Consider the following 16953-nt stretch of genomic DNA (forward strand, 5'->3'; position numbering starts at 1 on the left):
CGCCGCCAGGGGCTCCAGCGCTAGTGCAAACAAGAGCGGCGAAAGCGGGCAGCCCTGTCTGGTGCCTCTGTGCAGTGCAAAGGGGGCCGAAAGTCTACCGTTAACAGCCACATTAGCCAGCGGTGCAGAATATAACAGTCGGACCCATCCAATGTAGGATGGCCCGAAGCCCAGCTTGGCTAGAACTGCCCACAAATAATTCCACTCTAGGGAATCGAAAGCCATAGTAGCGTCAAGTGAAGCCAGGACCGCCGGGTCGCGAAGCAAGTGAGCGCGTGCCAGAACTGCGTGAAGTCTCCTTAAATTAAGCGCCGTGTTCCGGTGTGGTATGAACCCGGACTGGTCCGGATGTACCAGATCTGTGATCACGCCCACCAGCCGGTTGGCCAGCAGTTTTGCTAAGATCTTGGGTTCGGCATTTAACAGTGAAATGGGCCTGTAGGACCGGGACAAATTCCGCGGCTTCCCTTCCTTGTGGATCACCACAATGGTGGCGAGTCTCTGGTCGGGGGGGAGTTCCCCCTGCTCGCGGGCCTCGAGGAACATTTTGCGCAACGGCGCGGCCAACGCGTCAGCCTTTAGCTTGTATAATTCAACCGGGATACCGTTAGGACCCGGCGCTTTGCCAGATCGCAACGAGCGAATCGCCAGGGCAACCTCGTCGTCAGTCAGGTCCCGATCCATGTCCTCACGGTCAAGATCAGATAGGCAGGGGAGGTCAATGTCTTCCAGATAGGAGGCCGAAGCGGACTCCGGGAGGGGAGTTGCGGAGGAATAAACCCCTTCAAAATATTCAGCGAAGGACCCGGCTATAGCCGCCGGGTCCGTCAAGGTTAAACCGTCCTCACCCACCAGTTCCGGGACCACCCGGGACGCCAATTCCCGCTTGTCCAACCAGGCCAAGAGCTTACCAGCTTTATCACCGGAATCATAAATTCTTCCCTGCTGTTCCCTGCTCAAGGCCTTCGCTGCGTCAGTGGCGGTGGCCCGGAGTTCGGATTGCTTAAGCGAGATGGCATGGACCAGATCGGGTGACGGGCCCAGTTCCAGCTGGGTGTCCAAGTCTGCGAGGTCAGACTCCAGCCGCACCACGTCTTCATCGCGGCGGCGGCGTGCCTCCGCGATCAGAGAGAAGGACTCGCCACGAAGAACAGTCTTAAAAGCCTCCCAGAGGGAGACGGCGGAGTCTACGGAGCCGGTATTCTCAGCAAAGTACCGGTCCATAGCATTGGTCAGGAGGGATCGGGTCTTCGGATCGCGAAAGTACCACGGGTTGATGGGGGCAACTCGCGAGGATGCAGGGACCTGGAAGTCAAACGAAATCCAGACCGGAGAGTGGTCCGAGATGCCTCGGGCCAGGAGGCGCGCGGTGGAAACAGACTGTGCCTGGGCCGCCGGGGCTAGGACGTAGTCCAGCCTAGAGAAGCTACCGTGAGCACCCGAGAGGAAGGAGTACTGTCGCTGAGTAGGGTGTAGTAAACGCCAACAATCAATCATCCCCATGGAACATACAAAGTCAGGCATCCAAGACTGGGAAGGGCGAAGATCCCTGGGAGGAAAACGGTCCAGTTCCCCTGAGACAACCGAATTGAAGTCCCCACCCACCAGTAACAATCCCTCGGGAAGACCTAAGATGGCGCCAGCCAGGTCCCTGAATGTAGTCTCCTGCAGCCCCGGGGGTACATAAACCGAAACCAAAACTAGCGTGCGGCCCTCCCATCTACCCACCAGTGCCACGTATCTGCCTCTATCATCAGCCAGCACAGACTCCACCTCTAGCGGAAGGGACGCGCGCACCATTATGCCCACCCCCCTGGAGCCCGAAGAGAACCCTGCGTGAGCCACCATTTTGTAACCCCGTCTATTCAAGGCCTTGCAAGCATGACCCACCAAGTGGGTCTCCTGTAGAAAAACTACATCTGGCGAGCATCGCTTAAGCATTTGTAACACAACACCCCTCTTGATACGGTCCCCCAACCCGTTTACATTCCAGCTCAGCAAATGAAGCAATTTACCCCCCATCGTCAAGGACGCTCCGCGTCCCCCTCCCAACCCCCCACATCAGTGCCCAGTGCAGCGAAATAACATACCAAAAGTTTCTCAGCCAGAATAAGAGACTAAACAAAGAGGGAATACAAAAACACACACCCCAACTACCCACCACCCTGCACCCCTGCATCAGACTAAAATCCACCCCAACTAGCAGTGTGCCTGTCGCCCCTTAACTAACCTACAGAAAGCCCACGAAGGAGAAAGGAGACATCCCATCCCCTCCCGTCATCCCCCATATCAATAACAGAATGAGTCAATTTAAGCAGCAATGTCAAAAGTCGAAGCACCTCACGGCTTCCCAGTTCTCGGAAGACAAGTAGCCAAGAAATCATTCCTGTGCAGCCGCGCCTCCGGTGGCTTCCTCCGTCCGGTCGGTCGATTCAGGCTGTTCCTGGGGTAGGGTGTCGAGCCAGTGTCCCGCGTCGTCAGGAAAGTCGAAGAAGAAGGTCCGGTGGTTTCGCTCAATGCGAAGCTTAGCAGGATAGAGCATAGAGTACCGCAGGCCCATCTCCCTGAGTCTCCGCTTCACCCCGGTGAAGCTCTGCCGCTGTTTCTGAACGGCCTGGGTGAAGTCCGGGAAAAAGTTCACTTCAGAGTTTTGGAAATGGAGAGGGCCCGTGGTCCTCGAAGCCTGTAGGATAGCATCTCTATCCCTATAATTGAATAGCCTCGCAATGATGGGGCGCGGGGTTGCTCCCGATTTAGGCGGCCCACCAGGAATCCTGTGGGCCCTCTCTACCGAGAAGAACTTGCTCAGGCCCCCCGGTTGTAGGTTTTTCACCACCAGTTCTTCCACGAAGAGTTCAGTCGAGTCCTCCTCGGCCTGTTCCGGTACTCCGGTGATGCGGACATTTTGGCGCCGCGCGCGGCCTTCGAACTCATCCAGCCGACGCGCCAGCACGCCATTAGCCAGTTTCAAAGTGCGCACCTCCGACTGGATGTCCGATACATCCGTGATCAGGCTGGATGTCTTAAGGTCCAAAGATTTCACCCGGTCATTAGTTTTCCCGAGGTCCGTCCTGATGAGATTCAGTTCAATTTTCAGCGAGTCGACCTTGCCGGACAGCTCCTCGCGAAGTGTGTGCACCTCCGTCCTCACCCCCGATATCGCGCCCATAACGTCCCTGAGCGTTATCTCGGAGTCGTCCGGCGACTCATCTCTCCTCGGGTCACTTGTGCGAACCACCTGCACCGGTGATCCCTTAGACTGGGAGAAGCGCTCGGGAATAGTGGATTGGGACTGGGACGGCTTTCTGTTGATCCGTTGAGTCTTACCCGCATCCGAGCCACCCTTGCCCGCCATGTTGGCAATCACGGGACAGGGGGGACACCAGGGGCGAAAGAGTCCAGCGGGGTACGTCCAATGCACACCACAAGGAGTTCAGGGTCCAGAATCAAGATCGCCCAGCAAGGCGATCGGAGCTCAGGTACACCCCTCGGGTCGGAGAAGCACTGGCAGGGAGGAACTCCGTAGGGGCACCGCTACAACCCGCCCTGGCACAAGCGGTGCGGGAGGAGCCTCCGGGAATCGTCGACACAACTTAGGCTAGGAATGTCCAATTTTCAGTCCGAAAACGGGAGCCGCATCAGGCCCGGCTCAGCTACCGATTCCCACCGTCGTGGGACAGGATGGAGAGCAGGATTAATTCGGAAGATCGGGAGGTCTTCGGAGCTCCGAGCTCACGCGGCCATCTTGGTTGGCAGCGAAGCTCCTCCCCCCATCCAGGTGCCTTTTCTGACTAGAATTCACCCAGACCTACATAATGGTGGCCATTAACTGCCATAACGGTCATCCCTAGACAGGACCCATAGGTTAGAATAGGGGCCTTCCAGAACCTTCTGGTCCCTTCTGGACCTTCAGAGGCCAGCCTATATAAGGTCAGCTGTAGTGCAGCCATTTTGTCTTGTCAGAGAGGTACAGCTGGAGTGTAGGCTGAGGTCTGGAAGGGGTAGGGTCTTCACAGAGTGGACTACTTTTTAAGGGTTGCCTCCTTATTGGGATCACCACCCCCATTCCTGTTGACCTAACCAAGTTAGTTCCGTCCTGCTGACCCTGGACAGGGAGTTACCTCAAGTCGGGTGAAGGGGTTAACCCCGGTTAACGGTGGAACTTCGGAGATCCCTGCTGAGGGGAAGGGAAGTGAGAAATACCCCTCCGCCTCCTCTTGTCCAGTATGGAGGGTTAGCGTGATCTTGCTGAGGATAGAGGACTGGGGCCCAACAGCGAGAGACTTCACCCCTAACTCCCTCCTCTAGGGCTGTGATGCTAACTGCTGCCCTCGTGAAATTGTGACCTCTCACCTGTGTCTAGAAGTGCAGCCAGTGAGTAAACCCCGCACTTGTGAAGTCGAGGTGAGGAGAGTTGGGGCTCTGGTAGTTGGGCCACTCGTCCTGAGGCCATCGTGGACGGGTCACCTGGGGGATCGTTAGCGCTGCCGTGGCAGCGCGACTGAGCCGAGCAAAAGGGGCTGACCGAGCCTGAAGCAGCGCGCTACTGCGCATAATCCAAGCCGGTACTGCTTTCCCTGACAGGAGGGGCCTAGGATCGGGCAGGCCCAGAGGAGAGCCACTTCCGGCGCCAGTCGTGTGGAGCAGCCTCCGCTTCAGTGCCGCTAGTCTCCCGCACATGCGCTGTAGCGCCGCGCGGAGTGAAACGTCGAAGGCGGCCTGAGGTGAGATCTGGGATGAGCGATCTTCGGGAGCAGCGATCTTCGGGAGCAGACCGAGTGTGACCACTCCTCGGGGCTGGCTTGTATTAACAATAGCCAGGCCCTCGAGGAAGGCTGCTGTTGGGGAGTGAAGGAGCCCACTGAGGGGAGCTGAACCCCGGGGCTGGAGCAGTGTTCAGGAACAGCCCTCTTGAGCATAACCCAAGTAAGGAGTGAACCGGGAACTATTGGGGGTCTGAAGTCTTCCTCCTAGAGGGATTCCAGAGAGGAGAGACATCCCCCAAGTCTTCTGACCCTTGACTGAAAGCACAGAAACCAGAGGTGGGGGGGAGAATTCCTGGCACCTGGTGGAGTACCTAATTCTGTGCAGAGCTAGGGGGAAGTTCTTCAATCTAATTGATGTAATGACGCCCTGTTTCAAGTTGCTTATGTCATACCACCTAATCTGTGCCTCATCTAAAAAGCCAGAGGTTGCTTAACAAGGGAGTCTAGTATAGTTGGAAACCCTCAGGTTCTTAGATGTTGATATCAGGAACCTTCCTCTTGTAAGTGCATTCCATTGCTGAATGGGGGTGCCGCTTCTGAACATTGAGATAGAGGATTCTATGTAAAATTTCTGAAAGAGGTTGAAATGCTAAGTGGTTATTAATAATAATAATAATAATAAGCATTTATTGAGCGCCTGGCTACACAAAACTGTGTGTCCCCGCGCTGACTGCAAAATGCAAACCCATCGGGAAGAACATGAACCGAAAGAGATAAAGTTAGTTTTTGGGGAATAGGTGAATTAGCTCTGAAACTTATTTCGGATGGCTCCATCCGCAGCCGGATTGGCAGGGCATTCCAAAGCTTAGTAGCTAGATAGCGAAAGGATTTTCCCCCCATTTTAGCTTTTGTAATGCGGGGGATTTTAAATAGCATCATGCCCGCCGATCTTAGGTCTCTAATCGGCCGATGGATGGTGATGAGACCTCTCAGATAGCTTGGGCCTCTGTCTTGAGCAATGCGATGTGCATAGCAGAGAGTCTTGAATATGATTCTCTCCAGTGAAGCTTGGCAAGCGCATGTTTGGTGGATGATCTCCGAGGGAGACTGAGCACCAGTCGTGCTGCTGAGTTTTGTATGCATTGAAGCTGGTGCAGACCCTTCTGATTTAGGCCAAGTAAGAGAACATTACCATAGTCCAAATGAGGGGAAATTAAGGCATGGACTATGGTTTTTCTCGCATCTGTCGGCAGGAGGTCAAGTACTTTGTGGAGTACTTTTAAGGTGCTGTAACATTTGCTTGTCACTTTATTCACCTGGGCTTTGCCTGAGAGGTCGGCGTCAAGCATGACTCCGAGATTTTTCACTTTCTCCACAGGCAAAGGTAATTCTCCTAGTTCGCTAGGCCACCATGCATGGGACCAGACAGAAGTCTCTTTCCCTACTATCAATACCTCTGTTTTATCTCTGTTTAAACGGAGACAGTTGGTGTTCATCCATGTCGCTATCATTAGCATACAGTTAGAGAAGTTGGAGGCTGAATCTCTACTGTCTGGCGTTATCTTGAACACCAACTGGGTGTCGTCAGCGTAGCTGACAATGCCCACCCCAAATTCCTCCGCAATGTGTGCCAGGGGTTCCATATAGATGTTGAATAAAGTAGGGCTCAAACTAGAGCCCTGTGGAACCCCATGGCTAACACTGCGAGGCGATGACTTAAAGGGTGGGCAGTGAAGTTGGAAAGTTCTGTCAGTGAGGTATGATTGGAACCAGGTGAGAGCTGGGCCTTTTACTCCAATGTCTGAGAGCCGAGACAGCAGCGTTGAGTGCAGCACGGTATCAAACGCTGCACTCAAGTCCAGTAGGACCAACGCTGCTGTCTCTCCCTCATCCACCATCTTCCGAATCTGTTCGGTAGAATACAGAACAGCTGATTCGGTTGAGTGTCCCGATCTAAACCCTGATTGAGAGGGGTGGAGGAGCGATTCCTTCTCCAAAAACTCCATGAGTTGGAGATTGGCCACCTTTTCTATGATTTTGGCACAGAAAGGGAGAAGCGAGATTGGCCTTAAATTTTGGAGCTGAGCGATTGGAATGTTAGGTTTCTTTTTTAATGGTATTACCTGGGCAGATTTCCAATTTTTCAGGACATGGCCTTCCTGGAACGATAGAGTGATCATGTTGCTAATTTGATCCAGTAATAAGTTTTCCATGACTGCTTTGTACTGTTCCGGGGGGCAGGCATCCATGGGGGAGCCTGAACAAATACTGTTTATAATTTTCATTAATTCCTGTTTGCTGGGGGTCTTGAAGTTAGTGAAAAGGGATTTGTGGAAGGGGAAATCTGGATTATCTACCTTGTTTGTATCTATCCTGGTGCTGCTAGGAAAAGTGGCATGAATTTTTTCTACCTTTTCCACGAAGAAATCAGCTATCTGGTCGCATATCTCTGTGGAATAGGTGTCCTTAGTATCCAGGCGGGAGGAGATAGTGATTTCTCTGTAGATGCCGAATAGCTCCTTTGTGGGGTTTTTAGATTCCACGATTCTGCTTTTGTAGTAGAAACTTTTCTCTAGTCTTACCAATTTTTGGTATTTTTTCAGCTCGCTACTGTAGTTATCTTTGAGTTCTGGAGTATAGTTTTTCCTCCACTTTCGTTCTATGGGTTTGCATAGAGCTTTTGCATTTTTAAGTTTTTCAGAAAACCAGGGGGCGTTTTTAGTTTGTCGAGCTGGTGGTTTGGCAGTCCATGGAGCAATTTTGTCTAACGATTTTAGTTAGCCACAATTCAAAATTATCCCATATTTCCTGTAGGGAATTTCCTGTCAAAGGGAGGTGTTCAGCAAGTTCCTGTAACAGCAGTTCAGGGGTACATTTTTTAAAATTACGGCGTCTGTAGGGAGGCATTTTAGCATGAGTATTGGTGATAAATTTTCTGGCTATCGTGAATGGCACCATACTATGGTCAGACCATATTAGTGGGATAGGTAATGAAGTCTTAACGCCTTCCCAGTTAGTAAATATAGGATCTAATAGATGCCCTTGTTGATGAGTGGGTAGAGTGGAAAGAAGTTTAAGATCAACCGCGTTAAGAGCATTCAGTAAGAGTTGAGCTTCCTTGGAGTGGCTATCCTCTAGATGGATGTTGAGGTCGCCAAGTATGATGATATTTTTATGTCTGATGGCCATCTGAGTAGCCAGTTCAATGAGTTGGCTACAATTGGCTAGCGCTACTCCAGGAGGTCTATATATAAGTAAGCCCGTGATTGTGTTGGTGGCATCTAATTTTATGGTGAAGCTACCGCACTCACTGTCCGTGATTTTTAGTTCGGTTAATGTACACTCTAGTTCTTTTTTGCAAATCATTGCCAATCCTCCCCCCCGTTGTCTTTGCCGGTCGATTCTCAGAAGGCAATAGTTGTTCGGTATAGCCTCTAGGATGTCCGGGGAGGAAGCTTCGTCTAACCATGTTTCAGTAAGAAACATGGTATCCAGATCGTCATTATTCAGCAAGTCGTGAATTTCAATTTTATGTCTAGGCATAGACCTGCAATTGAGTAATGCCATGTTAAAGTTCAACATTTTGTTAGTGGTAGGGGTATTTTTGGAAATTGGTTGATGGCATATGTTGCATTGTGCTGGTAAAGACACCGGGTCCATGGAGTGCAAACAGTAACAGGACCATGGCTTACCAAGTCTCAGCAGGTCAGCTTTAGAATAGTAACAGCGAGGAGTCTTATGAGTGTGTGACTCTGCAGGTGATGGGGAGCCAGATCTATGGAGTCCAGCCCCGCGCCCCGTTCGATCGCGGACGGGCGCAGACGGGCTGGACTCTGGCTTGACTCCGGCGCGCGATCGGCGCGCCCGCAGTGCGCGTCCGCTGCGCGGAGGCATGTGCGTATGTTTTTATATCGTCGTCCGAGCGACGTTCCCAGCGAGCCCACACTAAGATGGCCGCTGTTCTAATCACCCAATCCCCGCAGATGACGGCCCTTCAATCGGCCACACCCACAGAGAGAGTACGAGCAAGTAGGCTGCTCTTGACTGGGAAACAGAGAGAATCTCCAGGTACAATACACCTTTCCTCCTAAATGGTTATGGGCGTTAGTTGAATGGCAGATTTTGAATTCTAAAATCCCAGAGTAGCAAGATCGGGTCTAGTAACTTCAGCGCGAGGGGAGGGGAAAAGGCACACAGGGAAATTCACCAATTCTGCAATTTTAAAAATCGGCAGAGTTAAAAAAAGCATAACCTCCCTGCTCAAGCCTCAGGAGAGAAAGCAAGCAGTCTGCAGGATTGTGGACTGACCTGTTTTTATATCGTCGTCCGAGTGACGTTCCCAGCGAGCCCACACTAAGATGGCCGCTGTTCTAATCACCCATTCTCCGCAGATGACGGCCCTTCAATCGGCCACACCCACAGAGAGAGTCCGAGCAAGTAGGCTGCTCTTGACTGGGAAACAGAGTGAATCTCCAGGTACAATACACCTTTCCTCCTAAATGGTTATGGGCGTTAGTTGAATGGCAGATTTTGAATTCTAAAATGCCAGAGTAGCAAGATCGCGTCTAGTAACTTCAGCGCGAGGGGAGGGGAAAAGACACACAGGGAAATTCAACAATTCAGCAATTTTAAAAATCGGCAGAGTTAAAAAAGCATAACCTCCCGGCTCAAGCCTCAGGAGAGAAAGCAAGCAGTCTTGATTGATCTAGATTCTTTTGATGTTACAGGAAATGTTTGAAGAGGTCAGGTCAAAATGTACAGTGTGTTAAACTGATGAACAACAGAAGGAAAAGATAAGAAAACAGTGTATTTTTATAAACCAGTCCATATTTTTCCACAAAAATTGGTGTGGTGTCGTTTTTGAGTGGAATTGCCTTGAGTTACTGCTGGGTGGGGTGCAACCTTTACACATGTGCTTCTGGTTACTGATTGTCTTACACTAGGCCAGGCTACCCTATGTGACTTGGCAACACTAGGTCCAACAGGGGGGAACATCCAGAGCTGCCTTCATCAGGGTCAGATTTAATCGGATGATAGCCCCAGCCTAAACTGATATGTGCATAGCAAGTACACCATTTTATTTAAATCCCTCATTTGATATGTCGATGGTTATAGGTTAGAATATGATATATGCAATTCAGTAACAAAATACGGGGGCATCAAAATAACTTTTTTTTTATATAGCACTTCATACCAGTGGTTCCCTTCCTTAAGAGCTGTAATTGCAGGAGTTACTTTTAGCCCAATTTAATGATAGTCAGCCCACTCATAGTTTTTGAGTAGGTACGTACACTGGGTAGGTACAGAGAGTAGTCATATTTCTCAGGTTCCGGTGTGAGTAGCTCATCCAGGCCATGGTTGTGCTTTGGATTCTGAGTCTTGTCATGTTTAGCCCTTAGTAAAATCAGAACTACAAGTCCCAGAGCTCAAGGCAATAACACTTGTACTAAATTACCTACTCACTCATGAACATGGGAATCTTGGGGGTCTTCATATGTCTCATGCCCTTTATAAGACTACATTCCTCTTTGTGACCTGAACATATAATTCTGTTTAGAATATATTGAGTTCCTTAAAAGGCTTCCAAACGATGGATTTTTCGAATCTGCTGTAAACACAGCGATCAGTTTATTGTTTTCTAGGAGAACTTTACTCATTCCGATTGCGTCCAAATATTACACTATTATCCATTAATGCATTAAAAATATCATTAAAGTTTCTCTTTCAAAGTGCACTTACTTCTCTTCAAAGGGAAAAGGGGGAGCAGGTCCTCCCTGGACCTCTTCAGGAAGTCCAGAGATCCATTCTGAGTTCATGCAGTTAGCACAAAATGCCACACATCGTCCTCAACTAACTCGCCCACTTACTTCAATAGTTAGACCATAATAGATCCTGCATTAATGGTAATTTGAGTCTCGCATCCAGGCTTTGGAGAGCCATGGTAGCGTATTTCGATTTGCCCTTTACCCATCCAGCAGCATAAAGTTGTGTTCAAAATCTCAAGGTCACCTTGGACTCTGCGTTCTCATTCAAGCAACAAGTCAACCAAGTTATCAAGATAGCATTTCTGCACCCTATTGTCCCTGTGGGATCCTCATCCTGCTGCTGATCTATCCCTGAATTGTCTTCATGCTCGCTGTTGCTCGCTTTACCACAGGGTCACCTACACTGGTGCTGCCCAAATGGCTGCTAATCTAAAAGATAAAGGGATGTTAGTCCCTCAGCGTGGTGCATAGAACTAAATCACACCTGGGAAGATATAAAACTTTCTCTCACTGACTAGATCCCTGCGTTCTGGTCCCAACACCATCTCCTGTCAAGGCAAAGTGTTTAGGGAGAGGTCTGTGCACTCTCAAGGCTCTACCCTGTGCACCTCTTTGCCATTACATCTCTGTCTGAAGGGGAGGGGGGACGGGGGGGGGGGCTTCCGAATGTACTACAAACACTTAGAGACCGACATCTTTTGTCAAGATTATTGGCTAGGTTTTATTCTATCTCCTGTGTCTTTTCCCCACCCCCACCCCCTTGCACTTCCAATGCTCTGAGAATCCACGTGGTTTACACTAGTGCTAGCCAAAAAAACGAATGCATGTGGAAGTGAGCACTTTGCAGCCATTATTGCTATCAAGTAATCAGAGGAAGATGTAGAAACGCACCTTTATCTACAAGCACAGGAATGAAAATGAACCCTCATGATGCTTCCATTACACTGCGATAAAAAGTGCCTTGTCTTGTCCTACTTTCAGGCACCACTATGGAACCACAGCTACTGAAACTACTTCAGAAACCTTTCGAACTCAGTTATCACCTATTTTTAAGAAAGTCATAAATCTGCCCCTTCATGAGCACAATCTCGTTTGGATGCAGATTAACAGATTATGGATGCACAAATGTTTCCAGAGGTTCGCCAGAAACAGTTACAGATTTCCAGGTGTACTTTTAGAAAACGTTTGTGAATCAAAGTGTGGCTTAATGAACTGCAGTTATTTTTTCTCAATAAAATAAGAAAACGTATTTTTCCCAGTGAACATCTCGTTCAATTGCACCCCAACCAACTTTTCTGGTTGTCTGCCCTTCTCAGTCAGGAAAGTGACCTACCTTTACCAGACTGGGAAGGCATTTTAGAAAAGATGAGGCCAAAATGTGTTTTTGAACTTCTATAAAGGCCATTTTCATCTGTAAACCAAATGTACATTCAGAAGTAGCTTTGTGAATAGGGCCCTAAATATGTCTTTCAAAGATCTCTGTTCGACACTTGAGAGTTCCTGTGCTATTTGTTCAGTTCCGTTAAAGACCCCATTCATTTTCAAATTAAGACCCATGTTTTCCATGTTAATTTCTTTACCCTTTGAATATTTTAATTTAGTATTGAAAGGAGTTCAAATATTAACATTTAAATTTTACTTTTTTTGGGGGAAAAATATGTATTACACTGTCTGGCAAAGCTAACCTTGTCGTGACCTTTTCTGTAACACTGCTAATTCGTAGTGATTAAAGACCCTATTTTAAATTAATAAAAACTGAAGTTTGGTTTCGTGTCAGATTGTGCCATTAATACTTGCTTAATTAAATTTGCATTTTTGATTAGCACAGGAAACGAATTGTATTCTCTACTGTACGATCAATTGAGTTGCTCGTGTTTTTCCGCTCAATACATTCCGCACTGTTAACCCCTTAAAAACATTGTGAGTTTCATCTTTCAAAAGCCCAAAGCGTTTATATTTTCTTATTCGCATCATCGAACTATAGGAATTCGTATTTTAAAAGACATGCTTATGTAAAATGTACATACTGTTTTGGGAATTTATGGTGCATGTAATATTTAAGATGTGGGGTTATCAGTTACAACATTGACAATAGTTTCTAAAAGTATTGTTTTAATGAACGATACACTTGCTTTAAGAAACAGCATTGAAAAAGAAAGTGAAAAAACCTCCAGAACAGCGTCCCTTAACTTGAGATCACTTTTTCGTTTATTGGACCTGTCTGCGTAGAACAAATAAGTTAATAGAAAAATAACACTGAAAGAACTCACTTTTCTACTTTGTGTTCTCACATAATTTTCAGGTTAATGTATTAAACTTTTTTTTATATTGTGCAGAGAAAAGCAGCTTTGCAATTTTTAAGTGGTGTAAATAAGAGGCATTACACTTACCTAATATTAACAGTTTACTGATCTCAAAAAGATTGGACACTGGAATGGCCTTCCCGGAATGCAAAAATGCGACATGTAAACTATAAATTGTGAGCAGTTAACTCACTAAGCCATCTTGTATATTGGGAAAAAAAAAAAAGGCCAGAGCATGAAAAAACTGTTTTTTACAGCAAGATATGTTTATAACTGGGAGAAGTCTTAAAGTGCCCACGTATCAATTGTGTGTGATTCACAAAGGGGATATGAGCAAGTGTTTGGCACACATATGTACGCTGCAATAGTGGGTATCCACAAACATTGAGCAATACAATTTGCACACTAATCTGAACACCTAGTGCGCACACACACAAGACGTCTAGGCACACTTTGGAGCGCCCACTAATCCATTTTTAATCAGAAAAGGAAATTTACGAGATGTGAACAGACATACAACTTATGGAAAATATATCTATGTTCCTCTTTAATTCTATACCCTAAACCATGAATATTTATGCCATAATTTCAGCTATTTTTAAACGTCGACTAAACCTCTTCATCATACCTCCGCGTTTAATGAAGATGAAATAAAAGATGGGTTTGTAATATTTCTGCTCTTCGTCTCTCTGAATGGAGAATAGGTCGTGGTTGGATATATTGATACATACCTGGGTATTATATATGGCTTTTGGCTTTTTTTCTCAATAGTTGATTGGGTAAGCCACAAAACATCTCTCCACTTTTTTATTTTACATAATGTCGTTTTCCCTTTTCCCTTTCATAATTTGCTTTCTTAGTAAAATATTCAAAACCTGACTCCTAAAACGTATGTTTTAATAAATTCACGTTATTCTATACCCCTAAATATTGAACAGAGCACTCTTATTAAATATGTATCTATTTCAAATGCTAACATCTTTTCGATATAAACTTGGCTCGTCGCAATACAGACGGACCAAGTAGTAGCAAACCATGTAGTGTGTGGGTTGATGTCATGGAGGCTATGTAGAGGTAGGGCGCTATTGTGCTGGTGATATAGTGGGGGGCATCTACTCTTCTCCATAGTCATCGGTTTATTATTGCTGCCTGGAGACAGACCTCAAACCAAGCCTTCACTTCATTTGCCAATGACTATTCTGTGTTTGGCATAGGGTTATAAAGTTGTTTGTGGTGACATATAAATACTTCAAAACATTATCTTACTTTTGAGCCTCTAAAAAGACAAGGAAACAACGAGATAGCAAAACATTTTCTTAAAACACCCTGGTAAATGCAGTACCACACATTTGGGTTAACTGATGTCAACGGTTCTGAAAGCCAATAAGATCAGAGAAGAAAAGGGTTACTAATCCGTGTGGCAGCATGGTTAGTCAATGGGGGATTGGTAGGCTGGGTTAAAGATGCCCCATCACAGTGGGTAACCTCATCAGATCCCAGGGAAGTTAGAGCTGCCATCCTGGGCCGCTTGTTCCCAAATGCAGCGTTTCCCTATGTCGCTCTTTCTGTTTTTCCTGTCACCTAACCTCCCCACCCAACCCCACCCCCACCCCCCAGTACATGGAAGGCTCCGTGGCATATGGCAGAAAGAACAAGTCCAGTCTCTATCAATGGCAGAAGTGTGGCAGATAGGATCAGCGATGGCGAGGTCCCTGCATCCTTCGCACCCCACACTGTATCTATTACCGTAGGACAACAGTCTCGCTGTCTTTATGCCTTTATAGGACTTCACACAGTGCCAGGACACCTCCGGGTAACAGTTGCGCTCCACACTCACTGTCCCCTATCTGGGAGAGCATAAAGGGATAGCTGGTTGCACCAAGAAAGATGCATGGCACAATGTCCTGGGGTAGGCAGTTCATCAGGACCCAGGTCAATGGTGTGCTCTTGCACCCTCAAGCCTCCAGGGAGGGGCTCCTTATGACCCCTGGGGTGCTGGGTGAGTGCACTGGCAAATGAGCTGAGGAGTAAGGGTTCTCAGTGAGTGGAGGGCAGTCAAGTCATCTAATGCCATAGATGTATCCCAACAAATGGTCACCATTAGGGTTGTACACAAATCAGGCGTCAGAGTGTCTTCCTGTACGGAGAGAGTAGATGGTGGGGTGGGTGCTCATTTAGCCTCTGATCAGTGCTCTGGACATCTGGCTCTGCGGGTGGATGTTCCCGCCAAATTAAACAATGCCCCCGCTCACCGTATCTTTCCGGGTCCCTGCTGCCTGTTCATCTGGCAGGTAACAGGCTCACTCTGAACGTAAAGACTGCGCTGTCTTGGCGGTCTACCCAAGCTCAGGAAGGAGCGGGCATTTTGGTCCCTAGCACAACTCAGCCCCCATAATCGAGTTATAGTATATACCAGGGGTCTCCAACCTTTTGTGTAGTAAGAGCTACTTATATTCATTGAATATCATCCCAAGCTACTAATCTTAATAGTGTTGCTATAGTGACCACATCTTACAAAGTTACAATACTGACCACTATATGCAAAATTACTAGCAGTGATCAACTCAGTGCCTAAGGTGCTGTTGTCAGGGGTAATGTAAAAACAAGGCTTTGTCAACGTGTAATGCCTTTGTATGGGTAATGCATAAAAGTCATAGCTCTGATACCCCCTGCACCAAGGGAACAATATTAGTAATAAGTCTCTCCATAGCTGCATGACTTATCACTCAAGTATCAGATGTAAAAATATTTTGGCAACTTAATCACTTTTTCTCCAAACATCAGCTAATTAGTTCTTAAAATACACACTTTCATCTTCAATACAAATGTTTTAGTATGCATATATTCACCCAATCTAATCTAGTTGGATGGACAATCCACAGGAGAGCTACATACAGGGTGCCGGAGAGCTGCCAGTAGCTCACAAGCTACTCGTTGGAGAAGCCTGGTATATACTATGACAATACAGCATTTCTTTGGGCAATGCCTACAAATATCCGAAACTTTCCTTGATGACAGGCATATCTTCAGTGCTCTCAGATGCCCATCAGTGTAATGCTATCCTATATGAGTAAATGAATATAGATAACGGCATTGGTGATGGCAAAACCTTAACCCTAGTCAAGCATGAATTTAAGACAAATCTAAATTACATAGGGAGCACACTTCTACTTTCACACAGGGCAACAAACTCAAATCTGGTAATAGTTGGCTAGATAAGGTGAGATATGGAGATGGCACAGAAATGCTGGTTCAAGGCAGTGAGTCCTGTGCTTCCCTCTGACCTGCACTTCTGATTCTGGAAACCCACGGTGTAGAAAGGACATCTGCTAAAAGTTGAGAAGTGCTCTGAAAACTAGCTGGTTCAAGACATTAGACAAAGCCAGAGGCCATGGGCGCCTCCGTACCTCTGCAAGCGGAGTGCCCCATTACTGATCGGTCTTCAGATCCCTCATCGAGCAATGTGCAGTAATCAGGGTACTTGCCTTCAAAGACTAGTGAAGAAGAGCAGCAAGAAGTCAGGGAGTAATGATGGGACGAGCCAGTTAGATTACCTCATCACTCCTCATCCAGTGCTCATGTTATCCTCCTCCCCCACTCTGCAAATCCACTATATATTCAGTATGCAACAAATTTGACCATTAACTCACTATTGGACTTCAGGATTGCCAAAATGTCAAGTTTGTTGTGCTGTTTATTCTCTTGAGACGAATGAGGAGTGCAAATGTCCTTACATGCTAGATTCCTTCCATTTGTAAAGCTTTAGTGCTCATTCAAAAATCACAGATTACACAGCACTAGTCAAACTCAGAAAGACAGGAGGTAGGCGTGTGTTGCTGGTAAAAGATCCCAACATCTAGTTTGGTTTTCTGCCCTGGCCACTTTACTGTGACACACATCACTCACCAGTACTCCAGAGTTATACAATGTATATGCTGATTGAGTTTTAGCCATGAAGTAACAAGCTAAACCTCTTTCCAGTGAATTGTACTGTTTTACGACAGACCTTCCAAACTCTGGCTTTCAAAGCTCCTTTCCGTCTGCCTTTCCAATGCATTTCATTCTCTCAGCCCATTTCCAATACATATATCAAAGAAGTCCGATGCTGCACGTGGCGTTGTTACTTTGTAGAATACTACACAGCCAATGGCCGAAGAGTACATGAATTAAAATTGCAAA

Source organism: Lissotriton vulgaris, chromosome 5, assembly GCF_964263255.1.
Source record: "Lissotriton vulgaris chromosome 5, aLisVul1.2, whole genome shotgun sequence".
Taxonomy (NCBI): domain Eukaryota; kingdom Metazoa; phylum Chordata; class Amphibia; order Caudata; family Salamandridae; genus Lissotriton; species Lissotriton vulgaris.